The 26,271-nt window shown below is 39.3% G+C and overlaps 1 long non-coding RNA gene across 13 annotated transcripts in view; it reads right to left on the reverse strand.

Annotated features, from left to right (window-relative positions):
• Positions 1-26,271, reverse strand: part of LOC137853901 (uncharacterized) — a 203,351-nt gene that overhangs the window by 59,038 nt on the left and 118,042 nt on the right. For 8 of the 13 annotated variants that reach the window (XR_011094818.1, XR_011094814.1, XR_011094820.1 and 5 more), the window contains one exon: positions 12,886-17,733. The exons of 1 other annotated variant lie outside the window; for it this stretch is intronic. This is a non-coding gene — a long non-coding RNA (uncharacterized lncRNA). The remainder of the gene's footprint in view (positions 1-12,885; positions 17,734-26,271) is intronic. 4 more of the 13 variants (XR_011094821.1, XR_011094813.1, XR_011094819.1 and 1 more) reach the window with 2 other exon arrangements.

A 26,271-nucleotide genomic window follows, 5' to 3' on the forward strand; every position in this document is an offset into this window, starting at 1 on the left:
TCTATGGAAAAAGTGAGAAGTACTCAATACTGATATTGGCATCATCTGTTTATAAATCTTCCCCTAGTTGTGCTACAAGCTCAATTAAAAGGGAATTTCCATTGCTTTCACAGCATATGCAAATATACAGAGCAAACAGGAGAAGGAGGCACAGCAGCCCTCAGAGAAGCAATGGAAACATCCTTTGCCCACAGCTGGAGGACATCCAGGGTAAAGTTTTCTCATTCATCTCTGTGCTATCTCAGAAGGGACTGCAGCAATTCTTGTGCACAGGCAAATGTCGTGCATTTTCCTACGCGCCAAATACTGTTGGATTTGCCCAGATCAATAGCTAAGGAGGCCTAAATATTTAGCCAGAGCTTTGTCATGGTACAACTTCTTGCTCCAGGCTTGCTGTTCACATTTTCTTAATTTTGGAAAATGACTCAGGTAAAGGAGGGAAGCATGCCACTCTACATCTCGGGCCCATGAGCAACTACAACATTTCTTGATACATCACTGGCAAAGGAACCATCAGTGTTTTCTTCTCCAACATAAGCTCTGTGATGTAGAGGCCTGCTGCTCCCCCTCACCTTTTCCATCCCCTATTTTCCTCCTGACAAAACAAGTGACATGACAGTTCTTAAATAAATCAGCCCCCAGTTGTGTTTTATGATGTCATGGTGAGCGCAGGCCTGACCCTTGGTAATCAGCATCTCAGCACACCGGGGCACTTCCTGCTTCAGCTGCTCCAGCAGCCAAGCAAACTTGCCTACACTGCAGAAATGATGTGAATTACCTCACCTCTGTGTATCGTAATAACCCTTACCACACATTATGCCAAATGTTCAGCATTGGGCTGGAAGGAGCCAAAATGCAGACAAAACCCAATAATGTCTAAAACAGAGTTCAAGCGAAGCTGGGTCCCTGCCAGGCTGCGGAGATCGTTCCTCATGTCAGCCTCAGCTCTGACTCTTGCGCATATAAACTAACGAAAGGGGCAGGGAATAAAACAGCTTTTGAGTTATTCTCACAGAGCAGGTACTTAATAACATCCACATTTCCAGCATTTGAATGCTATACTTTTATTAAGCAAAAAACCACTCCCACCAAATATCCCTCAGTTGCAGTAAAGGCTGTGAGCATGATTTTATTTCAGCCTGTGAACAAAGCCATATGGATTTCATCTGAGGGATTTGGGGGTTTTGATTCTTATAAAAGTCATGATGTCAAACAAAACTTCAGATCAGTCCCAAAACATATGCGGTGTGACAGCCAACAATGAAAACTACACAATGACATTCCTCGGCCTAGCAACATCTTCAGGTCCAATGCAAATGTGGAGGGGCTCAAGCTCCCCACATCTGGTTGGAAGGCAGCGTCTGGCACTTGGGATGTGCCACTACCTGGATGGGAACACATGGTGACAAACTCAGTGCTCACAGCCATGAGCAGTTCTCTACCTTGCTACAAAATTCAGTGTTCTGAAGAAGGGACGGTCCCATCTCCCCCACCATGTATTTTCCAGTTTTTAATATGCCTTCATTCATCTCCCTGACCACAGTCAGCAATGTGAATACCCCTAGTTTTGTGCCGTGCATAGCCCAAAGCCCTGTGAGGTCAGTGGGGACATTCCTTGGAGGGTTTTGACTGGTAATGAGTGAGCATCTCCTATGCTCTCCAGCTGCTTCCTTGACATCCTTCCAGAAAGAGAAGAGGCCTGCTCCAAAAGTACGTCAGAGTCTTCAAAAGCCAGGTCTCAAGGGTCTATGAGAGGTGTCTCTTAAGCCATGGCTACATCCGGTAGGAGGGTAACAAATAAAGCAAAATTAAATAGCAAAATAACTATTACACAATGCAAAATTACTACCTGGTTTTGCATCTTGTAAGAAGCTTTTTAGAAGCACAGCAACACATTTAGGGTTATTACAGATTCAAAACAAAATTCAGGATATGAAACAAGATCTAGGTTTATTGGCTTTGTGCTTTCCTATTCAGCCCAGCTGAATAAAAGAAAAAAGGAAAAAAAATCCTGTTTACTTTTAATGCCAAAAAATTACTAAAACATTTATAACAGCTGGTCATACTACTGCACAAACCACTCAATTTATCAGCTAACTACCGTATGTTTGAAAGAGACAATGCAAGTTTCTATTCCTAATAAAGTACAAAATATTGATTAGTTCAGGGACAACACAAGAATAAATTACTCACATTCATAATTAGCTTTGCAGTGTCCAGAAATTTGAGGTACTTTTCACACATCACTTATAAAGATTCTTTCTTTCATTTCTCTTCAGTTTTACCCCAGGTTTTTTAGAATTATGGCCAAAATAAACAGAATATTTCCTTATAGTTCTCCCTCTTGCTTCCTGCTTATGAAAGAATTTTCACTCACAGCCTCTTGCACTTCTTGGAATCAAATTTCTTCCAGAAATCTGCAGCGCTGTTTTCCCTAGCAGCTAAAATGCAGCATTTTAATTATGAGTATTATTACAGTCTCCCTTTCACTCCCCTGTCCCACATTCCTCCTCCTCAGTTCTGATGGCTGGTCCCTCTCAAGCCAGCTGTTAGAGGCAAAGCTACAAATTTACTGCTGGCTTCCTCACTATAATGTCCTCTCAACACTGCTTTATGAGTGCTGGTCTCTCAAAAATAGAAGAAAGAAAAAGAAAGACCCTCAAATTTGTGACATAGCTCTTCCATAGGGTCTGTTTTTAGGTGTGCTTTATAGGTTGTGAAAGGCTTAATCTATCCCCAGGTGCTGGAGCGCTTGTGGCAGTGGCTGCCCCCAGCGCAGCTAACAAATACAAGGGCTCAGGGATGTCTGTGCTCACTGAGGCTTAGCCGGGCTGAAGCATCCCATGTTGCAGTCATCAGTGAAGGCCAGGTAGACGACACAATGCACATGTCCTCTACACGTGGATTATGTCCTCTAGTGACTAGAGTAAAAAGGTAATTCTTTAAATGAATTCCAGAATTGCTTATAGTAATTGAAAGAGATTTCATGGTTGAGTGTGAGTTTCCCGAATGCTGAATTTGGGAACAGGGAATTCCTTAAAAGGACAAGGGAGCCCTGCTTCCAGAGGCATCACAGAGTAAGCTGCTGACACCATCTGAGAACTGTCTTCAGATTGAACTTCTTGCCAAGGAAGGACTCAGATAACACTGTCTATATGAGAAAATATTCCAGGCAATATCCCATCACATTTTAAGTTAAAACCATAGATTTTTTTTTTTTTTTTGATAGTGCTGACAACAGATATATTTTAGCTAATAGAACTATCCAGGATGGAACAGAAGGACACCACAGGCATAATGTTTAATTTCTGGTAATACGCAGGAACAAATTTCTCTCTTGTGATTATTTAATTGCCTGGACTTTCTTTCATGCAATATAAGCGTCTGTGTGAGCTCCTAAGTACACATAAGTACACTGAAAAAACACATGCATATATGTGTATAAAAATGTGTGTGTGTCTGCTTTTGGAACAGACCATTCCAAAAGAAGTCTGAGAATGAGAGTAATACAGTACAGAGACGGCTGCACTCCATGAAAGGTTCATAAGAGTTGAATACAGATTTTTTTGTGTTCTGGTGCTTTGCAAGCAAGTGTAAATTCAATGTCCTAGGGAGACTCTACAGAGCTGGAACTAACAAGGTGAATGCATTCAATCGTACAAAGGCTTTTCTTAACCTGTCACAGCCCTTTTGGAGTTATCTTCCAATTCATTGTATTCTTTACAAGAATGTCATGGTACCCATAATTTAAAAGCATTATGTTATATAGTGATAAAAATACTGTATGCCATGCACAGGAAATTTACACATAAAGCTTGCACCAAATATGAAAAAAATGAAATAATTTCTGACAGCAGAGAAATTAACGGAGGCTTCGGCTTCTCAGAATAATGTATTGACCGAACCTCTTCAGTATCATTTACTTCACCAGTTAGAATGTGCTATTTTGTGTGCATTTTAACAAACTAATAATCTATCATTGAGTTTTATTTTTAGGACATTCTAGTGTGGCATTAGTGTGACAGAATAAAGAAAAGTACATATATTTCATACTTCTTGAATTCAGGTGTTTGAATTTTCCAGGGTCTAAACTTATTATTATATGCTAATAATAATAATAATAATAATAATAGCTAAAATGCCCTTATGCTTCAAGGGAATTCTAGCTGTGTTTCACCTCCTTTATGTTCACAGAGAAATTTGTTTTCTGTAAAGATTTGCAGAACATATATCTTGGGCCAGTAGCATAAGATGTCTTAATAAAAGAATTGAATCAAATGCATAGGAAGCTGAGAAGCAGAGATACTTTATAAACACATAAATCATCCTCCCAAACAAGCAAAATAGAGTTATGATCAATCACTAATCTTGGATAAGTGAATTCAGAATAGCAAGCACAAATTGTGTACGTGCTGTTCCTAGATCAAATATGTTTGGAAACCTCAAAAACTTGAGAATTACAAATGTCAAAAGTAGCATAAAAAAAAAAAAAAAAAAAAAAAAAAAAAAAAAAAAAGTTGTTCAAGGGCCAAAAGAAGGTTCACTGAATAAACAGATCACAGTGATTATTATGACAAACTTTAGTCCAAGACATGCTTTAGTCTGGTGATCATTCTTCCAAGAGAGAGCAAGGTTACTAAAACATTTTGTCAAATTGACTGGTATTTTTGAACAAATGGTCACACTTTCGAGCAAGGAATCCTGTCCTGGAGTTTGAAAAAGAACAAAAGTCAAGTTAAATACAATTTGGGAATAATTGCTCCAAGCTTCACTTGCTTATGTTGCTCACTTAAAGAAGGGCTTGTATACCTGACAGCTTATCCCTTTTGCCATCTACACACAAGGTATTTCTCCCTGTAAGGCTTGCCAGGTCTGTATTTGCAATTCATCATAGAGCTACAACAGCAGGCTACCACTGCTTTGAGGGCAGTGATGGCAGGAGAAGTTCAGCAGTTTAAAAATCCAGAAAGGTTTTCCAAGAACAACTGTTCTTCAAGGTTTCAGTTTGAATCACTCTGTTCTATGATGAAATACCTCCAGCCCTGAGAGCCAAAGCACTATCCAACCCAGCCAAGTAAATCCAGTTCAACTAAAAAAATCTTGACACAGTCTTGAATAAAGACCATATATCCTTAAGAAAAAAATTGAAGAACAAATAAGAACTGTGAAGATAAGATTTGTATAGCAGCTGATGAAAAGTCATCAAATTGGTAGTACATGACTGCTACATGATTGAACCCAGCCTTTCTGTCCTACCTGTGCAACTGTTTGATATCTGAGTCTTAAAAGGAGGGCAACCCTCTCTTCCTTGAATTATCTGCATAGCTCTCTAAGGCTAGCACCCTCTGACTCTAACAGCAATATGTTTCTCTTACCTTTTAATTTATTCATTCATAAAAAAACATTTTTTTCAGATTCAAAACTTAATTTTCATATGAAACAAAGAAAAACCTGTACTGGAGATATCATAGTGATGTGGTACAGAAGATCACAAAACCTTGGTTTGATTAAATTAGATTTTTTTTTCTCCTGTAGTAGTTTCTCCAAAACTATTTTAACAGGGATGAAAAATCAATAGATACTTCATTATATATAGGCACATTGCTGAATTAAAGAAAACAAATTCTTTAAAGGTCGTGTGTCTAGATAATCACACTATCTTCTGTAATTTTACATGACTATATGTTCCTATCCCTCCTCTTTTCATTTTGTAGCTTTTCCCCAGTATTATAGTCATCTATTCTATGCTTCCTTCTGTTCCTAGTAGCTGATCTTGCAAATGCTTTCCCATACAAGGAATTCCACTGACTTCAGTGGGAGTCCTCATATAAGTAAGGCTTTTTAGTATTGGACCCTAAGGTCTGCGTTTTTTTGAAGCAGGAAATCCTCTTTATCGGTTTTGTAAAAGATGATAAATAATAGCCCCAAGGGAGACAACTCACAAGAAGTGGATGGCTTAACAAAACTTCCATCTGGCATACACATACAATTAGGTTTCCTTAGACTCCATATTTTTTCCCAGTTTTTCCAGGGGAGGAGGAAAAATGAAGTTTCAGGGGTGGGAAAGTTATAAATGATATTTCATGACAAATATTTCTTAAAGTGGATTTTTTTTCCCTTAAGGTTTCTCTCCCTCATCAGTAAGCGGCTGTTTTTAGGCATGCTTCTTTAACACTATGACCATACTAAACCATTCCCTTTATTTATGGCATAGCATAAATAGCACCACTGTACAGAGCCTAAGGACAGGGCTCTACAACAGATTGTTCGACCTCCTCCTGCAGACCCAGGAGGCAGAAGAGAGGTCTTTCAAGGGCACCTCCCACACCACCAGCACTGCCACCCCACATAAGCCAAAATCCTCCGCTCTCTTTGGAACTGCCAACACTGAAAATGCACAAACACGTAGTTAATGATTTTAGCAGAGACTTGATTTTGGGGCCTTGTGTGTCAACTGTTTTCACATTTACCCTCTTCTTTGCAACAACAAGGGCTATAAACTTTAAGGTTGTCAGGCAGGTTGTCTTTTTTTTTTTTTTTTTTTTAACGAAAGGTTTGGAGAAGGAATGAGGGGCAGTCACATGAATCCTCTCCTGGTGCCCTTGTTGTGTGTGCAGCATTGCCAAGCTAGGAACAGCTCCAATGGTGGGGTAATTTGTCCTGTTTTATTCAGTTAAGCTTATTTGCATATCTGAGATTAATCTTTTTTCCATTACTCTAGCAACAAATGCACAGCAAGAGACACCGATACACTGAGTAGGAAATCATATGTTTGTGTATGCCCATCACTGAAGTCAATCACAATAAAAGATATGACAAATTATGTGATTCCTTCCCAAAATTGAAGCCTGTGATGTTTATGCAGAGCATAAGGATACTTATGCCTTTAATACTACAAGCCTGCTTTTTATTTACATAGATGAGTGAAACATTGCCCTGGCATTACACAGACTGAAGTGTGCAAATTCTAAACCCTTCCATAGTCCCTGGATATAAGAGAGCATTCATATGTTTGTATTTAACATGAACAAATTTATGATCTGATGTGGATTCCTCTGAGTACAGATGTATTCCAACTATTTGCTGAGTCCTAATTTTAAAGGAACAAATGTGAGTGCTTTGGGGGAAAAATGAGTTATTTTCTATTTATTTTGAGGGTTTTCAATGCAATGCAGGCTCTTTTTTTTATGGGAGGGGGTGCTGAGGGGTGTCTGTGACAGTTCAAAGGACACAGGTACAGAAAAAACAGCATATTAGAAGAAATTCAAGACTTGGAAAATAAAATGAATGCCTCCTGATCTATTTTTTCATTTTTTTTGCAACTGCAGATAGTCCAAGTTTTATGAACACTGCAAATAGAAACATACACTGAAAGGTTGTCTTTTACTGTTGACGCTGCCAAAAGTTGCATAAAGCAAAACCCACAGCATTACCCTCAAAATTATTTTAGACAAAATGGCACGTTTTGGAATCAGGGCTTCTGTAGGAAGGCAGGGAGGGAGAAACAAAAAGTATTCGTGTCTCTTGTACCTAACCATGCATCTGTCTGTCTATGGAAGTTTCCCCATACCTTGAGGAATCCCTTTGGACTCAGCTCATGTTCTCTATTGCCTCTAGATACCCACTGAGGATGTAAAACCTGCAAGGGTTCTGCCTCAGTATGCTCACAATCCCTTTTCCCCAGGTTGTTTCCCTTGATGTTACATACAGGGAGACAAGGGGCACTCTGGCTTTCCCAGTGTCTAGTTAAGTCAATCATCTTAAAGCCTTTTTGTGCTGATAGTATAGCTTAACGGCCTCTCTGCAGACCCCAGAGCATACATTTCAGTATGTGGTTCAGGTTAGAGATAACTACATTAAAATAGGGTATATTTTAGGCTTAGGATCAAGGTTTACATTTGAGGCCAAATCAAGGGAAAAGTCTGATGTTTCAGTAATCATGAGAAAGGTCCTAATCATACTGATATGCTCTCAGTTTCCACATTGCTGGTAATCTCACAGATCAATCTGATTTTCCTGAAACTTTTGCCATCTTGAAAAGGGGGAAATGGAGAAGGGCAGCTATTTGTGTAGTTTTAAATCTGCTCTGGAACAGAATTGAAAAAAAAATCTGAATCCAAACACTTCTTTAAATTGAGTGGGTATTGTGTTCCTGGTTTTTATTTTGTCCTATTTCTCACGCATACAAATACATATTTTTCAATAATCAGTCATCTGCATCAAACTTATATGTCCCAGTGTTGTTTCCTTTGATGTAGTTGGCCAAATTCCCTCTGATTTCAGTTGGAGGAGGGTCAGAACTAATGTGTGTTACCAAAAACATGCAAACCCATATTCTGGCTGGCAGGTATTTAAAGAGCTATGGAACTTTTAACAATTCAAAGCGTATAACCTGTCTTTGATATGAGTTAATTTGCCTGCACATCAGAAAGGAAACACACTTCATATCACATGTCTTCCTGAAATACCCTTTTGATTTAAATGTTTTGTCTTCTGATTTCCATCGCGCCCTTTCCCCAGGAGACATTCTGCTGTGTGCAATTCAGCACCTTCCTCCTAAAGACTCTGAGAAGCAGAGGCCACAAGTCAATGAACTGAACCAGAAAGAATTTTTTGCTGTCCCTCATTATGCTCTTTACTGAACCCAGAGGACATTCTAGTTTCAGGGAGCCAACTTATGAACAGTAATCATGGACCATAAGATCTAGGAAAGAAATGTCAAATGCTAATTTAACAGTCAGGATGGTGCTCTTTGCTGGTGGAGCAATAGAGGACTAACCATTTAGTTAAAGATGGCCTGATAAAGCACGAGGGGTCCTTACCACCAGAATTTTGAAACATGGAAAAAGCCGCTATGTAAGAGGACTCCAGTGCTTTTATCAGGGACAGTAGTACACGAGTGGATGCAGCAGGTATGTGAATCAGACTTTGTTCAACCAAATGCACACAACAGCAAACAGTACTAAAGACGTGCATTTTCCTGTTTGCTAGATGTAGAAACCCATGGAATGACAAAATGGTTTGGGTTGGAAGGAAATTTAATGACCATCTCTTTCCAACCCCCTGCAATGGGCAGAGACACCTCCCACCAGAGCAGGCTGCCCAAAGCCCCATCCGGCCTGGCCTTCAATACCTCCAGGGATGGGGCATCCACAGCTTCTCTGGGCAGCCTGTGCCAGTGCCTCACCACCCTTAGAGTAAAGAATTTCTTCCTAATGACTAATTTAAATCTACCCTCTTTTAGTTTAAAGCCATTACGCCTTGTCCTGTCATTACACCCCCCTGACAAAAAGTCCCTCCCAAGATTTCCTGTAGCCCCCTTTAGGTACTGGAAGGACACTGCAAGGTCTCCCCAGAACCTTCTCTTCTCCAGGCTGAAGAACCCCAACTCCCTCAGCCTGTCCTCATAGGAGATGTCCTCCAGCCCTCTGACCAACTTTGTGGCCTTTCTCTGGACTCATTCTAATACTTCCATGTCATTCTTGTGCCCCAAACATCTGCAAATCCTAAATTCAATTTAAAATGGTACTGCTGGACTTTTCTTTAATGGTGATCAAGAAGAAGGTCCACTAGGACTCTACTGTGGCAGTGAGAGATGGTTGAGACTCTAAAAACTGCCCTGAAGATAATTTAAAATTAACTTACAATGAAAGTAAGGTGAATGCAGCCTAGGCAAGTCCAGAAAAGCAGCTGTCAGGAGGCAATAGTTTTGCTAGGGGCTTTTAGGCTCTGTGTTTGATTCCCATGGAAAGTAATTGAGAGATAGTAGTCAGAGTATAGGTGTCCGTTTATTTTTTCACAAAGCAAAGAGTTTGATCCCTGTTTAAAGGCCAAGCTCACATCATCTGGAAAACAGGGCTCTTATTTTTGGAGGTAACATACTTTATGTTTCTGGCAGCAGATCCAAGGTAAGAATTTTTCAAGCTCCTTTGTGTTTCAACTTTTTAACTTCAGTTCACTTTGCTACTCTCAGAACACAGCATTTATACGTACCACAAAATCTCAAATTACCTACAGCTTTGGTACATATGTTACCAGATAAATCACTGCAAATACATATATATTCTTGTGTATTACTCTTCCCTGAGGAAATGAGCCTGTGCAATCACACACTTTGTCTCCTTCTAACTTCTGAAATCTTTCCCAAATGTCAACCACATTTGACACAGGATTACAGGTCACAGAGATAACTAACTTTGTAGAAATGCAGTGATAATCAGAAGCCAGGTCAGTGCAATAGTCCAGACAGTGGGGCAGGCAGAGTTCTGCAATTAAGCACTCAGCATAACAGTAGGCACCTGGCCAAAGAACACGCATGGACTGACCAGACAGTTGGGGTATGAATGGCTCCAAATAGATGTGACACGTATTCTCTCTTCCTCTTCAAGTGTCAGTGTTTTTTTCAGCCAAGAAATTTAATGGACAGAAGTAAATAAATCTGAAGTAAACTGTGCTTCACTTGACCTGCTGCTTACAGAGCAACTTGCTCAGGAAATGTTAATTGATTCTCACTGGAGCTTGTCAGTGCATGTGAGAATTGATTTTAATTATGTATCTCCTTTTGTCACAGCTCTGTTCTATTATCACATGTAGTCGAAAGGAATTTGATATGTGCAAGAACGAAGTATACTGTGCTACCAAATTTGCATTGAGTTTCATAAATGACAGACTTTTTCCTTGTACGGTAAGTCATTTAATGCCTGGTACGAAGGAAGAACAAAACCCTAAGGTATCATATTATCTGTAAAATACCCTGTCTGTAGTTGCATTTTCTTTAAAACTGAATTCAGAAAATAATTAAAACAGATGATCATCTTTCCTGATCCTTCAGGTTTATGTCAAAGGTCAACAGTATGAACCTGTAATGGATTTAACCCTAATTAATTAGCCAAGGTAGAGCACTTGCACAGCAGAATAAATTATATGCTTAAAGAAGACCAATAGCAAATAGTTGTGAAGTCACTTTATATTTGATTTCCCATGGAAAGACATGTAAATACCTCTATCAAGTTAACACAACAAAATGACTATTACAGGGCTAGTCCTAAAATTTATAGCAGTGACACTTATTAACCAGGTATTTCTCTCCAACTCTTACTGAAAGATAAAATAGAAGAAGCATTTTCCTTCACTACTTTTAGTGTATAAGAAGGTGGATTTGAGGATCTTGTCTATGTTTTACTGCACTGCAAACTCTATTGCCATGACATAGAGCACAGAGGGATTACAATGATTATCAAACATCCCTAAAGAAATGCAAAAAATAATTGCAACAAAATTGGTGTATTTGTCCACAGAATAATATTTTATGAGTTTTCAGTGAGAATCTGGACAAGAAAAGGAGTATTTCAGAGATCAAGTATAACATTAAGAACATAATCCACATTCTGTTGAGAAATGTGTGGAAAAAAATAATCTTAACTTCAGCTGGAGCTAGTTTTTGCTAAAGGAAAATTTATAGGGCAACATTAAAATTTCCTTTTTTGAGCTTCCAGCATATTCTCTACCTTGAAAAAGAGATTTTCCAAAGTATAACACATACATCTAATCATGAATAAATCTAATTACACTAAACAATGCTTAATGTAGATAACAGAACTGTTCTGAAGAATTTGTGGACTTCTGAATCTTTTGTTCTTGAAAAGTTCTTTATAACAGAACTCATTAACCCAAATTCTGCCTGCAAATCTTGACCTTCAAGCTATCATCCGTCTTTCCAGTCTACATTGCAGTCACATAGTGAAAGCAGAAGACAGTTCCTGGACCTTTTCTGCTGGATTCTGGTGTTTTAATTATTAGCTAAAAGAAATCCGAACCATTTTGCACAGTAAAATTCAGAATGCAGTGAGAAAGTCTAAACAGCATTAGCCTTATGCTTTCCTAACTCGGGTCTTTAACACAAAGAATATAAAATCATTTTCAAACTCTCTAAAGAATAATCTGAAATTCATTGAGATCAATGTTACTCCTTTCGGTGACTTTGCTGGGCTGCCTTTTTTCTTTGTTGTGATTATACAAGAGAAAGTCTGCCTTACTTTCATTTTTTTGAGGATTGAAAAGAAGCTGATTTATGGCACATAAATTGCCATAAATCATTATGGCAATAATCATTATTATTGTAATACATATTTGGTTGCTCATGAGCATTCTGTAGCTGTGCAGATTACATAGTGTAATAATTGAAGGAAGAAGAGCCTATCCAATTTTAAAAGAGAAAATGTATAGGTTTTGTTGGACAAAAACCACTTTTACATATGTCATAGAGGGAAAAGTGCTAAATCTACTTGTGCCAGAGCATTATGCAAATACAGTAAAACTTTGAAGATTTTAGGCAATTCACACAGTTTTTCCTAACCTTCCTTTATGAGGATACAGCATCCTTGGTCTCTGAAACCCCTTCTACAAGGCACAATGTATTAAACTTTTTAAAGATTATTTGTGGAAAAATGGTTTCTTTGTCATTCAAGATGTGTTTTTAGGCCTATAATTTCCTTCAAGTGAGCACAATTCCACTAGCAGCAGTATATTATTTTGACAGTAAGTCAGTTGGCATAAGACTTCATTGTGTATGCCTTTTGTTTATATAATCCTTCCTAACAGTAACAAGGTGTTTACTGTTCAGCAAACACATTTTATTTTAACTGCCAACAGTAAAACTGTCTGATAAAGTTTGATTTAGCTAAAGAAAGCAAGTTCTCATTTAGCCCAAATAAATCCATGGTGCTATAGACAGCTGTTTGGAGTACATAATCCCCCAAGCTCTTATAGTGAGGCAACTCTTGCTATTGAATGAGCGAGAGAGAGCAGGCTCAGCTGTTCAGGATGTGCTCCATTACAACTGTAATCTATAGCATCGTACTGCCATATTGTGAAAGCATTACTCACATTCAGCGGCAGTGAAGCAAATACTCCTCTGACAGATGCTCTGCAGACTGACAGCTGACACCCTAAGCTGAGCCCTATAGATTTTTCACTAAACACGTCCTGCAGCCCGGATCGATGTGGCCTGGCTGTCTGCTGCACCCCATCCTCCTGCAAGGAGATCAACATCTAATACCGCTCCTGCAAGATTCTCAGGGAGTTAACTGTCTCCAAGTGGAAAAAGTTCAGATTTCAGAGAAACAATGAACACAGACACTTCTCAAAATAACAGCATTTTGATGCTTGAGAGAAGGAAGAATTCGTAAGCCTAAAGGCATTTTTTCTTCCAGTTTATGGCTGACTTTATCCTGGAGAAATTTGCCAAAGAAATGCGATTTTTAAGGCTGATATTATAAAAACTTTTGAAAGCAGCAGGGGAGAAATAGCTGATCTGTCACATGGAGTCCAAAAGAGATGTTTGTAGTAAATGCAAAACAAAAAAGACTCCAGTATTTGCTTTCTGCCAAAGTAAGAATATGCAGTTAGAATACGTACACAGGCAGAGATCAGGATTTGCGTAGTAAGCCAATGCTGCATTTTTTTTTAAAGAAAAAGCTATAGAATTAATCATTTTACCATAACCACTAACACAATCTTCTAGCCTTAACCTCAATGTACTGGTAAAGTATTTTGCTTCTTCCCCCCCCCCCCCTTTTTCTTTTATAGGCCTACTTCATTAACACGGCTCCTGCTCCTCTTGAAGTCACCAGCATTACTCCTGTAATTCACTGAGAACAGAAGCTGGCCCATAAAGCCGTTGTGGCTTGGAAAATACTTTCAGGAATGATAATTAGTTCAAAGCTGAAAAGCAGTCACTTACCTACAGTGAATATAGGCACAAGTACAGAAAAGAAGACAAGCTGGTTTTGAAGCATACTGGGGAGATTTAAGTATAATTTCTATGCTGGAATTTAGTGACAATTGGGTTGTTTTTTATTCTCTTTTATTACTTGTGCCATCTTCAAACGGTCTAAATGCCAAGATAATAACCTTACAATAGATCTGGGAGTTCCTGAAAGGGCAACTATCTCTGCTTCTCATTTTCATCCTGCCACAGAGCACATTGTGTGGAAAGACAAACAGATGTGTATGCCTTCTTGCAGTAGGATTACCAGAGCAGGGTTAATTGTAAGAACTGAAATTTCTCCTTCTGACTGAGCAGCTTTATGTTTTCAGAGTATACCTTGTAGCTGCTTTTCAACATTTAGAGTATGGATTCACTCCTTGTTTGGTGTGTGCATTTAAATTCACATTGCACTAGTGTTTTGTAAATGTATATGTAAAAGGCAAGTGATTATGTGCAAAGCGAAGGAAGGCTACTCATTAAATACACAGAGAAGGGGATATCTGGCAAGGTTGTTGCAAGAGAGAGAGGCAAATAGGCAAGAGTGCTCATAATTTGATTGAGAAACTTAGTAATACCACTAAAAGATCACCTGTTAAAGTTATTTTCTCACTGTTTTTCACAAACTGCTTTTGTGTTCTAATTCCTGAGCACATCATGGTCTGTAGAAGAACAGACACACTGTGTGTTTGCATAGTCACACCAGAAGTTCCATTCACCTCTGCAATACTGGTGCTGGTAACAATGAAAACGCCATCGAAAAACACTTGTACTGAACATGGTTTGCTCAAAAATGTGAGAAGGTTTTCTCACAGCAGTTTTACTGATGTAGTTGAATTTGCATAGAACACCTCAATGTACAATGTTATGCACTTATTTGGACACATGCACCGGAAATTAGCCAGCAAGGATGTCGGTACATGTCAGCTTAACTGATGCCGTGCTCGAATATGTGGTGCATCTGACTTATAAATGAGGAAGATCTTGTGTAGGAGCACATTGCTGCAAGTGTATGCCATTATTTAATCCATGAAACCATATATTATACACTGCACATTCAGAAGAGAAAGGATTTGTAGATAATTACCTAATCATTGCGCTCATCAGAAAATCAATAGACATTAACATAACATGTTCAATGGATTAGAGAGATCTTTGTCAGAAATGAATGCCCTTGCTTCACATGAATTAATATAGGTCCATTTAGGCAAAACCACTCTATTACACTGCATTGTACAAGAAAATATCAAAATCTCATCAGTGCACATAGCAGAAAGCAAAAGAAATCCCAAATTAAAAACAGGCAAAGAGTAAATCTAGCCACCAGGGAGGTGTAAAATGCAGATGGCTCACAGTCAGATTACCTAAACCATGTATCTCGTCGCAAAATCATCCTAACTGTTCAGAGCAGGCTCTCCATTTCATCTGATCCTTTTAGAACCAAAAGAAGCTGTTTCTATAATGTCCTATCTCCCCTTTAGGTACTATTACTGGGGAGCAATTACATGTTTGATAGTCAGCACCACCTCTGGTGATCATTCTGCTGCTGACACTGAGGCTAACACACAAACAAAAAACTGTGTCTGCAAATGGTTTAACAAATGCAGTTAAGCTGATAACACAGCCTCTTCAAAATAGAGAAGATGAAAATGTTTGAACTGAACCTAGTGAGCTTTTGGAATTATTTATGCCTTGAGACACACTGTGCCCATGAGTCTGTCTGGATCCAGGTCCATGTAGGCTGTCTGCAAGGCATAAACATGTACGAGAAAAAGTCCGGGATAATTTTTTGTTCTAGTTCCATAGCAAGCTAATACTAACGATAATGTTCCCATTTTTACAGCATCTTATAGCTAAGAATTTCAAGATATTTTGCACTGATGATGCCACTTTAAAAAGGAAGAAACAAGGAAGTAGCTAACTCCTTAGGGTCAGTTTCATCCCGCTCTAGGTATTAACATAACTGCAGAGAGGATTCACATCGGCTTTGGGAGGAAGGCCCTGTGCTCACATCTGCCAGTGCTCCACCAGCATGCAGGCAGCTCAGCTTGCATCCCCCAGGGCTCCCTGTGGAAGGCAAGCAGCAGGCAATGCACAGCACACTGACCATCAGGGGTTGCTGCGTGGCGCTGGTGTGCTCAGCAGAACAAGGAACTCCAACTATGTGGTAAGTCCCAGCATCTTCCTTCCAGGAGGCTACGGAGAAGCAGAGCTGTGAATTATCAACAGATTGTCTGTCTAGTTTCATCTGTTACCTCCTCAGTCCCTCCAGCAGAGCAGAGAGGTTGGTGGAGGATATCCTCACCATGCTGCCTCCCCAGAGGAAGCCAGCAAAGAGAACTGGGAACCAGAGAAATACAACTGCCAGCAGCAGCAGCACCAGGACCAGTAGCAACAACTAGTTATGAAACATAATACTTTAGGATGCAAGTAGGGAGAAGATATGCACCAACAAACCCAGACACAAATGAACTTCTTAATAATGCTGCCCCTGGGTCTTTAACTTGCAGCCATTAAGATAAGCCACAAATAAGCCAGTAAAAGTCACCAGCTTCCTACTAGACATAAGGACTTAGATATGGACTATTGCTCTAAGTATCCCAAAGGCTGGGGTCAGGCATTTTACATTCCTGTCTCACAGATCTTACAGAAAATATTCACACAAGCGTGCAGCACATCTGCAGCAAAACCAAGAAAACCCTCAGCTCCCTGATGTTTTCCAGTATACAAAAGATGTAGGACTGAAATTGAACCATACCTCTGAAGGGCCAGCATCAGCCTTCAGAAAAACTTAGATATTACTTTAATTCTACTTTGGGAGCTGAAATACTTTAAGGACATTGACTGATATTTGTCAGAGGTTGATTTTTATTCTGCTGCAGTGAAATATGCAATCATTAGCAGCAGGACCAAATAGTCTGAACCAGAACAAAATAGCCTGTTTCCAAATACCTCACTGGAGGCTTACTTTTTTTTTTTTATAGACTTTGGTAATTACCAAGAAAGACAGGCTCTCTTCATGCTTTAAAGTTTCTTAGAAGCATCTTTATATCCTTTTTTTATAACCACCTACCTCTACCATTATATTAAAGCAAACCCTGCTGAAAGCTGTTAAGAGGAACTTATATAACCTAAATACAGCCTATAGAGATTGTGGAAAAAAATAACAGGAAAGACAGCACACATGACCATAAAATAATTTAACTCTTTTAGAGAAGAATTCAGGGGTATCTGCTTTATGTGTGCACTGCAAACACTATATTAACTGTGGCAGTAGAGGTACATCAAATAAGAACCAGATAAATCATCAAATTCTTTACTGTTAGGATTCTATATTAAATCATGCAATGGGCTTTATATTATTGCTTTTTCAAAATCTCAGTGAATTTTCTGACCCTTGCTTTTGAGATTGTGGACATGTGATTAAGAGCAGTGCATATACAAAGAGCATGCAAATACAATTACGTTTTGCAATACTTTCAGATCTGGCCTCCAAATTCCAGCTTCAGATATGTTTAATACCTATTCATTATCATTATTGGATGCAGTATCTCTTGATTCTTTGAAAACAATTAGAAGTGGAAGAGACCTGTTATGCCAAACACAGATAGATGTTTATATGTGTATATGTTTATACTGTCAAGATAGACAGCATTTTAAAGTCAAGTATCTTTAAACATTTGACAGGATGGGGTGGCTTCCCCAGTTCCTTCAGGAAATTATTCAATTGCCCAAAAGAGCAAAGCACAGGGGAATTTTCACCTGACACTTCCTCTAGGTTTTCGCTATCCAAATTGAACAGTTTCATACATGTGGAGTCATCAGGCGATAGCCCCTCTTCCATGCACATTAAGACTGCTGCAGAGAAGATTGCTAAAATGACAGCCAAGCATATTCTGCTTCTTCTGTTGCCAGTGCTTCAGCTGCGTAGCTTCCAGAGTGAACTGTACGTGTACTCTCTCAGGGACCTGTAGTTGGTACAAGAAAATAAATATTATTTCACATCAGAAGCAATGGTACTTGTATTTTATATCTCTTGCATATACATGTGCATGCAGAGTGGTAAACCCAATTAGACCAAAGAGGGCATATGCACATCCTTGGAGAGAGAAAGCTCAGTCCTTACAGCGTTAAACATTTTGGCTACAACTGTGTATATGTTTATACAGGCATGTGCATGTGTGTTCTGTCTTCATATGGTGTCACTGCATTCAGGACAGCTGAAGCTATAAGCTTATCCCTTCTGCATATTTATGTGACAGAAATGTGGAAGCTCTCCTCTGATTAAACAGAAGTTTCACAATTCTCTTCATTTCTCTCCCACCCAGAGAGAAATGCATTCTGCACTTCATGATCAGGACTTCAACATTTACAACTGGATCATTTCTCCCTCTGTCTAGTCTAGGATTTCTGAGCCCTTACTTGGAACATAGCACGAGTCTATTTCTCCCTCATGCAGCATGCAGCCAGAAAGGACAAGCTACAATCCCTCCCTGAGTTCATATTCATTCTCCTCAGAAGTCCTGTATACCAGAAAACAGAAAGTCTTCCACTTTTCTACGGATGTTTTTAGACCCTCTTCCAGAAGCTGTTGGTCCAAACCTGTTTTTTGCTTAAAGTCTGCACTGAAACAATGCAGGGAGAGCAGTGTTTGCTCTCGTGTCTTGTGTTCTATTTTATTAACCTGTGCATTGACAAGGTAAATGCTCGGGCACATGAGCCCAGTTCTATGATAATAAAATCTCAGATGAAATCACTTCAGACACCAAGGGAAGTCCTGCCACAACGCTCCCTGGGACTGTTTCTCTGTCAGTTGTACACAGTTCAATGTCCCCATCCTCATCTTCACATTGTCACAACATGGGAGAGCTCAGTATGACTTTTTTTTTTTTTTTTTTTAGTAAATGAAAACACCACTAAAATGGAACTGGGCCAAATTCTCTGCAGTGGAAGAAAGAGGTCATCTGTGTAGACTTCAGGGTATAGCTTTGCATCTGTAACTGTAAAAAATGTGGCCAAATGTTTTCCTGATCTCATTTTTTAAACGTGTTTATTTGATTTTATTTTGCCAGCAAATTTATGCAAGTATGATTTATATGTAATAATCCCCATATTTTTTTAATTACCTTGCCATAAAACCTGAATAACTCCCCCTACTTTGATCTCCAACACATTCTGGAGAATACTGCAGCAGGCATGCCTAAATCAGTTAAGCCATGCACAGAGCTGTTCCTGGAGGGAAGCTTTCCCACATCAGAAGATTGTGTAATAAAACTTAACACAGCTCATTAATTTTCTCTCTTAACCAATGCATCTGACAAGAAGTGACTTTGAAAACCTAAAGGAATGACACAACTCTTATGCTTTGCGTGAAACATCTGTTTCCAGCTCCTTTGCTATTAAATTGACATCTTTTTATTTGAAAAGTTCCTTTTATTTCCCAACTTCCTGCAATTGGTAATGTATATATCCCAAAGAGCTTAAATTCACAGCTTTTAAAACTTGATTAACTAAATGCTGGGTTATTCCTGTCCCAGAGGAAAAAATGCCTCTCTCTGCACAGACAGATTAAGTGGTACAACTCCGTTTTTTAATCAATTATTAAGAATTTGTTTATTCAAGCAATGTCAGACTTCATAAAGCATCAAAACAGACTTCAAATCCCCAAATAATGTAAACACCAGTGTGATTGCATATGAAAAATATTAGCATTCTCGGATCTGGAAAATCGATAGAACGTGAGCATGTTGTACCCTCTCGTCCATGAAGGCCATGGACAATATCATGTTTCTTTCTGACTGTGAAAACCTACAAAGCCAGTTGCAGAAGTCTTGTGTGAGGAGTTGAGGTGATTTTCAGCAGAAGCAAAACACCCTCGTTACTGTGATTTTTCCTTGAAAATCACATCACTCAGCTCCACATTCATATTATGTTGCTCCATTTAGTTTGCAGTTCCTCGTACACTGAGGAAGAGAAGACAAAAAAGGCCTGGCAAGCCTTCCCCAGACCATTTCATGTTATACGTGGATATCAAGCACAGCTGAACTCTGGAAGCTGACTCAGTTCTACTCTGAAGAACAAGACAAATGTATTTAATCGCATGTTGTGTTTGTATAGAAGTATTGCTTTGGTAACTCTGGTAAACCAGCTACACCCTACCAACTAACAAAATTTTAAGACCCTTGAACTTGTTTATACACTTCAAAAAACTTTAATCTCCAGTGTAGTTTAGGATTAAAAGAGACATCTCCAGGTGGGACAGATTAGAATTCACAAGTAGTGCCACAAACCGAGTACGGTTGCCTTTGAAAGAAATCAATGTTTATGCAATTTTCTTTGCCACATAGTTAGCAAGGAGCACAGAGAATTAAAGGATTAAAGATTCTCAGCAAGTGTTTATTAACCAGACATGATTTTAAAGATTAATTGGGCAACACCCTGAAATTACACCTGCCTCAGTAAAAGTACTGAAGTGCACCAAGTCCATGCAGGGGGATTGAGGATGAGGATCAAAATCAGAAGCACCTGAGGAATAGCTTGTTATGAAGAGGAAGCTCTTCCTCCTCTTCCTCTTTCCTGGGCTGTCATCGTGTTTGCGTGGTGTGCAAGTCTGAGCCCAAGGCTCGGCTCCTCACTGTGAGCATGGATGTTGCACTCTCGGTCCTGTTTCTTGGGGAGGAATGCCAAGTTTTGCCAGATCTATTCTTAACCCCTGTCAGTCCCAAGTATGGGCCATGTTATTACACACTCCACAAAGATGGATTGTACTTGGTTAGCATGTCCCTTAAACTACCTTTATGCTGTGGTGCTCACTATCAAAGGAAGCATGAAGGGTTGCAAACAGTGCTTGCATTTTACAGTCCCCATTAGATAAATGCTTAACAGGAAGACAAAAAGAAGGAAAGGAGAAGAGTATGTCTCAACTAATATTGCCAAGCTATGCAATAAGTGGGAAAATAAGGCAGTATGTGTCCAAGATGAACACAGTTTACACAATTTATAGGAGCAGGGGAACTGAGCAAACAGAGCAAGTCAGAGATTTTTGACACGTGTGAGGAGGAATGCACTCCTTAACCCCTGTGGTATGTTTATTTTGGGGAACCAGAAGATGGCTGAAAGGTACATTATAATATGAATCAACCCTAATATTTGCACTTTGGTGCCAGCTTGGTCCATCACTGGGACTTTTTAAAGCATGGCTTAGACAAACATACAGGAATAAACTTGCATCTGGCAGGGAGTGGACCACCTGCTCTCTCCCAGCCCTCTTTGCTCTGATTTTGATATTTCTCTCACAACAGCTCAGCATGTTTCAATTTCTATTTATTTTCTCATAACAGGGATAGCCAGCCTTGCTAATCTACATTTCATACCAACATTTCAACAGGGTGGAACAAGGAGATGACCCAAGGACCTGCTCAAGAGCTGGTCTAAGCTGCCTTGCCACCAAATCTCAAGGCTCCTGGGTGATACAGCATCAGCAGCTGTAACCCACTTGATCTGTCCCACAGAGGGGCTTCAGGTTGCCCAGAAGTCTCCAAGCACATGACAGTGACCTACTTTGGGAGCCCTGTCTGAGCTGTTCAATCACTCTGACGATGTTACAGATTGGATACCCTTACCCCATGAAGCAAGTGATGAACATCACTGTATTAGCAGCACAGAAATAAGTAACTTGCCCACATTTGCACAGGAAGATTATGAGCAAACTGGTAATAATATCCAGATTTGCTGCCTCCCACTCTGCTGCACGACAGAAATGTGACACACTTCCACAAGCTGTGCCCTAGCCTTGAAGAAAGGGGAAAGAGACAAGCAAAAGTCACACAGGAAAAACAAAACAAAACAAAACAAAACAAACAAACAAACAAAAACACTAAGCACTGTATGGCAGTACAAATATCTCTTCTGAGGCAGTGGTTTAATGTTTGCAAGTATTAAGGAAAATAGAGGAACTGTCCAAACTTTCCAGGAGCAATTTCCCATTAGGGGGTCTGAGGGAAGAGGTTCATAAGGCAAAGAATGAAAGCTTTCATCTGGGTTATTTTTCCAACCATATAAAAAAGATGATAGAAATTGCAATTCAGAGAACTAGTGGAGGAGAGATGGAAGTAAAGACAAACTGAATCATGTTTAATAAAAAAGTTTATAGTCATTGCTAGCAGGATTCTATCCAGCTGGCACATCGTGGTCCTATCACAAGCTGCACTCAGTGAATTAGGGGCTGTGTTATTACTCCAGCAATGTCACCTGCAGACCTATTTAACCTCACTGTAGGGGCAAAATTTTTTCCTAGGCTACCAGATACTATTTTGTCATTATTAAACTTAATTTCATATGTCCTGCTCCTACCTGATATTGTCCTTTATAGTGGAAGAAATACAGGCTGTCATCAACGATGTCGAGGACAATAAAAAAGAAGAGAGAAGAACAACAGTGAAACTGGCACCATGCAGAAAGCCAACCTAAAATTTATGTATGATTTTTTTCCACTAATATTCTGAAAGTGAATCATTGCAGTGCGTACACCTGGTTGTAAGTCTTATATAGAGAGTATGAGAAAAAGAAAATGCTGCCCAGTCTCTTTCACACCTCATCTTAACATTTCTCCCACCACCATTTTCTTTCTCTCCTATTTCAACATTTTTCTCTTCCACGAAAGCAGAAATTCAAAAAATAAATTGCAGTTTTTTTTCCCTTAGTGTATTTTTAAACCCTTATAGTAGAAAAATTCCAGTATTATTCATCGTGCCTTACTTACTGAGACTTTGTATCCAAGATATTTAAGAATAGCACAATCAAAGATACTTAGCCAAGGAAATTAGATGATAAAGAGCACAATATGCAAGACTTATAAAAAGCCACATTGCTGTGCATTGTGACTACATAGAATCAGTTCAATTGACAGGTCAGGAACTATGATACAAGGCAAGCATATGCAAATTATGAGTCACTCCTCAGTGGATATCAGGAAACATGATTAGTTCCAGCACAAAGTTGTCCAACAGGTCTAAACTTATTGGAGAAATAACTTTATTACAAGGCATCATGCATGACTTGGGCATGTAACTGCATTCACAAATGAAGCGAGACTGGCTTTGAGATCCACGTGAATGGAAAGGTTTGAAAATTTGCCAACTATATGTACAGATGATGCCAAGTTACTCTCAAATCTATATATCTGCCAAATCAGCTGCATATACTGTGTATCAGTCCGGTGATACAGGAAGAGAGGCAGTAAAGCCCTGCCTAAGATGTGGGTGCCATTGGAATTTGGCAGCTGTGCTTGAGCTGTAATTGGAACCAGCACTGCCCTGAACCCTCCAGCCCTGCAAACGAGAAGGGAGATGATCTCTGAGGTCGTCTGTGTCATCCCCTTACAGCTCTGGGCTGTTTTCATAATGGGGCCTTTGAACTCTTTGGTGTGTAGGAGCGGTTCCCAACATGTGTCCCTGCCTCTTTTGCAGGAGCAGAGGCACCTCGCCATAGCTCATGGGGGGGGGGGGGGGGGGGGGGCTTCCACCCTGGCTTTGAAAGACACCGTGGAGGTGTGAGGTCCTGTAGGCTCACAACTGAAGAGGCACAGCACCAAAATGTCAAATTCCTGTTTATGATCAGGTAGATTAAATGCGCTGCATTCTACTGTGTCACCAATGCTCTATTGCCTACATTTTTAAGCAACTGTAAGGTTAACTTCTCTTGGTACCATAGAACTGTTACAACTGTGCATTCCTATCTAGGCTCACGTTACAAGTACAGCAAGACCAACAACCGCTAATAAACATCTTAAGCTGCTCCAAACAAACAGTTCTTGATTCTTTTATAGGACTAAATTATATAAATTAACAAGAAGATGCAAGAAGCAATGCTTATGAAATGGTTTTAATGTGTTTGCTTTGCACTAAAGCACAACAGCTTGTAAAACTGTTTTTACAATTTTTGTGGTAACACAAACCAGGAAGCATTTCAGTGCAGTTAATTCTCTGAGATTGGCTATAAAAGTACCATCATTTGAAAAATTTCAGTGACCCTTTCTGTTAAGGAAAGTAGTAGTTGATCTATGCCTTTCCTGACTAAGAATGGAATAAAGGAAAGCAATGCTTGATATTGATATAGCTATTAAAACAGCTACGGTCAGCTAAATTTTGTTTTCCATCTGGTGTTTTCATTTACACCTATGAAAAATGAATACAAAAAAAAAAAAAAGGCTACCATTTGGATTAGGTGTTTTTTCACAGCCAGTAAGTGCAGAAGTGTAGGACTCTGCTAGGCAAGCCAACTCTGCATACATTAGAGGTATCATTTCTCCTTGGAAGGGCTGTCACACTTAAGTTCTCTTCCACACTGTCTCTGAAATCTTTGGCAAATCATATAATCATCTCCACACTTTGGTTCTCCATTTATAAACTAGGGATAATGTCTTCCAGCTTTGAATGTCACAATACTATATTTCTGGAAGAAAGTCTATCATTTGTTTCAGCTTCCAAACCTCTACTCCATGAAACAAATTCTAGAGCTTATTAGAGGCCTTTGTATAATTACCCCCTTCTGGCAGGAAGTCTGTGAATTTGCTTACAAGCACAAAACTTTCCCACCAGCACATTTGTTAAACTGGCTTTAGCTTAGATGGGGCATCACTGCATTTCTGGTATATTATAGATGATTCACCTTAGCAGCAATAACATCTTAGAAGGACCTTTTTGAATTCACAAATTCTCTTCTACTGGCATTTACATCCAAATTTCCAGCTGAGTGGGAAAACCAGAGGAAGCAATGAAGCCAGCAAATGGAAAGCAAGCTAAAGAAAGAAGTAAGCATGACTAGCAACCATGGAGGACAAAATATTAAATTATAAAAATTATCTTTGAGTAACTTTCAGTGTTTTTAAATCTGACAAGAACAAAAGACTTTCCTTTTACTTCCTTGTTCAGCAGTATCACTAGACCACTTGCCAGACATGGTCTGTTCAAGAACGGTTATCCTTTACCCTCAGAATCTTGCTATTCAGGTTGTGTTAAAACCCCTAAGACCTGCTGTACCAGCTCCTGTTTCCTGTCTTCTAAGGTCCAAAGCTTTAAAGCTCCCTTCCTGCAAGCAGACAAGAAACCTTTCTCCATAAAGAATGAATGTGCAGAAGTTTCTACAGAATATAAATGTTAAGAAAAGTGTACAACAGTAGGAGCTATTATGAATGCCAAAATAATAATAATAATAAAGGAAATCTTTCAAACATGATCTAAGCTGACATTAATGGGTCAATGCTTTATATCTGCTAGGTTGTGGCAGAGCTACCAGGACCACAAACATGGCTGTTGTGGGACTTCTCATGCCATTTTTGGAAGCAGAAACTGCTCCAGCTGGGAAGGGGCAGAATGCGTTCTTTCTTTCAACTGTATTTTGCCAAGCAAGTACTGCCGTTCTGGCCTTGTACCCAAACTTTCCATGCTGGGGCTCAGAAAAAGCCCTTCTCCACCCAAGTGCTTTCCATGGCTGTGTCCTGAGATGTCCCCCTCACAGAATCTCATTTGTCATCCTTGTGTCCTCTCTCATATTACTGTCACTCGGCAGCAAATTTCTGCTCTTACTTTTCAGGGTTGCCAAAGCTTCTTTTCTCCTCAGTTTACTTGTCTCTATTTTAGGGTCTGCTAGGAAACATGAGACATTTTGTACCAACTATGATGTTAACAATTGCAGACATTGCTTTGCTTCATCATTTTAACAGAAAACAGCAACAGCAGTAAATATGATATGACAGTTGTAATGATGAGAATTACTGTCCTGAAAGAGAGCTCTGAATGGCTTATAAAGATCCCAATTTTTAAAGGAAAATTAGTTTGTACTCTGAGGCATCTTATCATCACAGGGTAAATTACATTGAGTACTAAAAGAGCACAGGACAAGGCTTACTGTACCTCTGAGCCTGATCTCTCTAGCAGACTTGTACTTAAAAGGGGTGTTCAGAAACTGGGAACAGTTCAGAATAGGGTTAGAGGGATGGTTCTGTAGTTGGTAAACCCGTCTTTTCCTGAAAGACTAGAGAGACTCAAACTTATCCAAGATAATTTAAGTGCTTGACTTGATCATGGTTTATAAGCCCATCCATGCCAAAAATATTTCTCATCTTATAAATCATCCAATCTACTTTAAGCTTGCAGACAAGCATATGAAAAAGTCCAAGCTAGAGCAGACAAAATCAGACTAAAAAAATGTGCATTTTTTACTAGGGAGGTAAATTAGCACTAAAATAGTCTACTTGAGGACATAATATATTCCTTGTCACTTGAAGACTTAATAACAAAACCAAATGTTTTTCAACATTTGGTTGAACTCAAGCCTGTGAGTTTGATGTGAGAACAACTGGAGGAAATGGCTAGGAGGTCATCGTTAGGCTTTGTCCTCTCCTCATATTCTAGGAATCAACACAAAAGCTGCAGTCCTGGGGTGATATTTTCATGCCTTTAATTGTACTTGTCTGCTCAGGCAAACACTGCCAAATTCTACAGATA

The sequence above is a fragment of the Anas acuta genome, chromosome 3 (assembly GCF_963932015.1).
Source record: "Anas acuta chromosome 3, bAnaAcu1.1, whole genome shotgun sequence".
NCBI classification, from domain to species: Eukaryota; Metazoa; Chordata; class Aves; order Anseriformes; family Anatidae; genus Anas; species Anas acuta.